This window comes from Oratosquilla oratoria, chromosome 22 (assembly GCF_046742065.1).
Source record: "Oratosquilla oratoria isolate Oo_2021 chromosome 22, ASM4674206v1, whole genome shotgun sequence".
NCBI classification, from domain to species: domain Eukaryota; kingdom Metazoa; phylum Arthropoda; class Malacostraca; order Stomatopoda; family Squillidae; genus Oratosquilla; species Oratosquilla oratoria.
In genome coordinates, this window is record NC_134798.1 from 10,848,141 (window position 1) to 10,853,140 (window position 5,000).

Below are 5,000 nucleotides of genomic sequence, written 5' to 3' on the forward strand. Positions count from 1 at the left end.
TGTCGCAAGTCACAGCACATCCACAGCAAGGCCGCTTCATTAAATCGGCGACCCCGCCTCTCCGTCCTCCCATGCATAAAAGGAGAAGACGGGAAGAAATCCCTTCGGGCTGCGTCAAATTTTGCTCACACATACTCCCTCACCCCCCATCCCCCCACCCATTCCACCTCATGCATCACAACATCTTCCATATACAACCATTCTCCATTCACCCCTGTCTTCTGTCCTCTCCCGTCCTTCCTCTACAGACATTCCCCTCTTCCCCAAAGTCCCCTTCACCCCATCCATCCATCTCATCCTAGGACGTCCCCTCATGTTCACTCCCTCCACATCTGCCTTCCATACCTATTTTACTAGTCTTTCTTCACTCATTATTTCCATGTGTCCAAACCATCCTAATATTCTTTTATCAACCCTATCTCCCAATTCCCTTTCCACCCCTGTTCTCCTCCTCACCTCCTCATTTCTCACTCAATCTAGCCTAGTAACCCCCATCATACTTTTCAGACACTTCATCTCAAACATATTCAAACTCCTTTTCTCTTCCTCTCTTTTGTTCCATGTTTCTGCCCCATACAGTGCTGTTGGCACAATCACTCCTTCATACAGTCTCCTATTAGCATCCATTCCCAATTGTCTATTCCTCATTACACTTTTTAATCCACCAAGGCATTTACTCGCTTCTCTCAATCTACATTCTACCTCCACCTTCACTCCACCTTTTCCTGCCACATTTGTACCCAAGTATCTAAAACTATCGACTTCCTCCAGGCGCTCTCCCTTAATGCTCACTTCCAGTGTGCTGCCACTTTCACCCCTTGTTCATCTCATCACCTTACTTTTACCCACATTTATCTTCAGCTTTCTTCTTTCACACTCTCCCAAACTCTGTCACCAATTTCCTCAATCCTTCCTCCAATCCTGCCACAAGCGCAATGTCGTCCGCAAATAACGGCTGGGTCACCTCACACTTTTCTCCATTTTCTTTAACCATTTCCAATCCCTTGCATTTACCTCACGCACCACCCCATCCATGTACAAGTTGAACAGCCAGGGCGACATAACGCATCCCTGACGAAGTCCCACCTTTACCTCGAACCACTCACTCTCTCCATTTCTTATCCTGACACATGCTCTACTACTCTCATAAAAACTCTTGACAGCTCCTAGAAGCTTTCCTCCTATCCCGTATATCCGCACAAACCCCCATAGTGCCTTCCTGTCTACTCTGTCGTAAGCCTTTTCCACATCCATAAAAGCTCAAGAAACATCCTTTCCCTTTCCTATAGCTTTCTCACATATCTGTCTTACCAAAAAAATCTGATCTACACAACCTCTACCCGTCCTAAATCCACACTGTTCCTCATCAATTACTCCCTCTGTTCCTCTCCTAAGCCTTCCCAACTACACTTAACAAGCTAATCCCTCTGAAACTACTACACTCACACTTGTCCCCTTTTCCCTTGTAAAGTGGAACTATACATGCACTCCTCCAGTCCTCCGGCACTCTACACTCTCTCCAGTATATACATACTGGTATATATATATATGTATATATATATGTATATATATATATATATATATATATATATATATGTATATGTATATATATATATATATATATATATATATATATATATATATATATACATACTGGACATATATATATATATATATATATATATATATATATATATATATATATATATATATATATATATACTGAAAGTATTACAAAGGAAGAGCATGGCGACAGGAGACCTTTTGGTCACTATTTAGGCCCTATGCGAGAAAAAAAAATAATAAACAAAGGAAGAAATAAAGATGTATATAAATGAATAAATTAAACAAATAAAAAACGATAAATAGTAAACAAACTGAAAAATAACAATCATTTATAATAAACATCATACATATACATATATATACCAAGGCTTTTTCCCCCTTACAAGGGAGGTAGCCAAAAAGGGAAAGGCATAAAATCATTCCCACTCATTCCATCCCTAATACAATCCACACCCCTCCACCCTCCCTCTTATCTGAGCACCTCCTGGATGACGGGTCATCCCTACACCTTATCCACTGCCCTGGGTCACAAGCAGTGTCGCAAGACACAGCACATCCACAGCAAGGCCGCTTCATTAAATCGGCGATCCCCCCCCCTCTCCGTCCCCCCATTGCATAAAAGGAGAGGACGGGGAGAAATCCCTTCGGGCTGCGTCAAATTTTGCTCACACATACTACCACACCCCCCATCCCCCCACCCATTCCACCTCATGCAATCACAACATCATCCATATACAACCATTCTCCATTCACCCCTGTCTTCTATCTTCTCCCGTCCTTCCTCAACAGACATTCCCCTCTTCCCCAAAGTCCCCCTCACCCCATCCATCCACCTCATCCTAGGACGTCCCCTCATGTTCACTCCCTCCACATCTGCCTTCCATACCTATTTGATAGTCTTTCTTCACTCATTCTTTCCATGTGTCCAAACCATCCTAATATTCTTTCATCAACCCTATCTCCCAGCTCCCTTTCCACCCCTGCTCTCCTCCTCACCTCCTCATTTCTCACTCTATCTAGCCTAGTAACCCCCATCATACTTCTCAGACACCTCATCTCAAACACATTCAAACTCCTTCTCTCTTCTTCTCTTATGTTCCATGTTTCTGTCCCATACAGTGCTGTTGGTACAATCACTCCTTCATACAGTCTCCTCTTAGCATCCATCCCCAAATGTCTATTCCTCATTACACTCTATAATCCACCAAGGCATTTACTCGCTTCTCTCAATCTACATTCTACCTCCACCCCTACTCCACCTTTTCCTGCCACATTTGCACCCAAGTATTTAAAACTATCAACTTCTCCAGTCGCTCTCCCTTAATGCTCACCTCCAGTCTACTGCCACTTTCACCCATTGTACATCTCATCACCTTATTTTTACCCACATTTATCTTTAGCTTTCTTCTATCACATACTCTCCTAAACTCTGCCACCAATTTCCTCATTCCCTCCTTCGATCCTGCCACAAGCGCAGTGTCGTCCGCAAACAACAGCTGGCTCACCTCACACTTTTCTCCATTTTCTTTAACCATCTCCAAACCCTGACCCACTACCCTTGCATTTACCTCTCGCACTACCCCATCCATGTATAAGTTGAACAGCCAGGGCGACATAACGCATCCTTGACGAAGTCCCACCTTTACCTCGAACCACTCACTCTCTCCATATCCAATCCTGACACAAGCTGTACTACTCTCATAAAAACTCTTGACAGCTCCCAGAAGCTTTCCTCCTATCCCATATATCTGCATAGCCTCCCACAGTGCCTTTCTGTCTACCCTATCATAAGCCTTTTCCAGATCCATAAAAGCCCAAAAAACATCTTTCCCCTTTCCTATAGCTTTCTCACATATCTGTCTTACCACAAAAATCTGATCTACACAACCTCTACCTGCCCTAAATCCATACTGTTCCTCACCAATTACTCCTTCTGTTCCTCTCCTAATCCTCTCAATCAAGATCCTCCCATAAGCCTTCCCAACTACACTTAACAAGATCATCCCTCTGAAACTACTACCTTCACACTTGTCCCCTTTTCCCTCCGGCACTCTACCCTCTCTCCAGCAAACATTAAATAACCTCACCAGCCAGTCCACCATCACTGGCATCCATCCAGACCAGGTGCTTTACCTGCTTTCATCATCTGAACAACTGCCTTCACCTCATCCTTCCTTATTTCTCCTCCATTTGCCTCACTCATCACTCTCATTTTCTTCGCATTTCCCACTGCAGCTATCTTTCCCTCCCTATCCTCCTTCACATTTAGCAACTCCCTAAAACATTCTGACCATCATCCCCTTACTGCCTTCTCTTCCATTATCATCTCTCCATCTGCACTTTTTACCTTTTCTTCTCTACTTGATTCGCCTCCTGTTCCTCTCTTAATTTCTTTCCAAAACATCTTTTCATTACTTTCAAAAATTTCTGTCATACTCTTACCCCATTTCACATCTGCTCTCCTCTTTGCCTCCTTAACCTTTTGCTTTACTTCTCTTTTCTTTTCTTTGTACCTCTCATATGACTCCCTCGTCCTATTTTGTAACCAATCTGTGAAAGCTCGCTTCTTCTCTTCTACAACCTTCTTTGTTTCCTCATCCCACCATTCATTACCCTTCCTTCTATTTCCTCCTGTCCTTCATGTTCCACACACCATCCTTGCACACTTTATGACTCCCTCCTTGAACCATCCCCATTCCTCCTCCACACCCAGCTCCACTCTACCCTTTACTCCCTCCCACTCCTCCTTCAGCTTCTTTTCGTACTCCTTCTCCTTTCCCTTTTCATTCAAAGAGTTCACTCTAAGCACCTCCCTACCTTTTGTCCATTTCCTCTTTCTCCATCTATCCTCCACTCTTAACTTACCTGCCACCAAAAAATGATCTGATATTCCCCCACCCTCTCCCCTTAGCACATGTACATCCTTGACTCTTCCTATCATAATCCTATTTACCACTACATAATCCATTAGCGCTCTATCTACCACCCTTCCCTCCACCACCCTCTCCCATGTGTACTTATGCTTGACTTTCTTCCGAAACACTGTATTTGCTATCATCAACTCTCTTTCTAGACACATTTCCACCATCAACTCTCCACTACGATTCTTTCCTGGAACTCCACATTTCCCAACCACTCCATCGATTGGACCATTTCCTACCCTAGCATTAAGGTCTCCCAGTACTATTACATTGACATTTCTTCCTAAATCCTCTATGCACTCATTTAAATCTATCCAAAAGGCCTCCCTTTCTTCTACACTCTTCTCACTGCCAGGCCCATATGCACTTACAAACACCCACACCTCCTTTCCCAGTTTCACCTTCATCCACATTATCCTTGAGGAAACCTCCTTCCACTCCACTACCCGTCTACCTATCTTTTCACTTACTAGAATAGCCACCCCTTCCCTCCCTCGCCCTCTCTTCACTCCT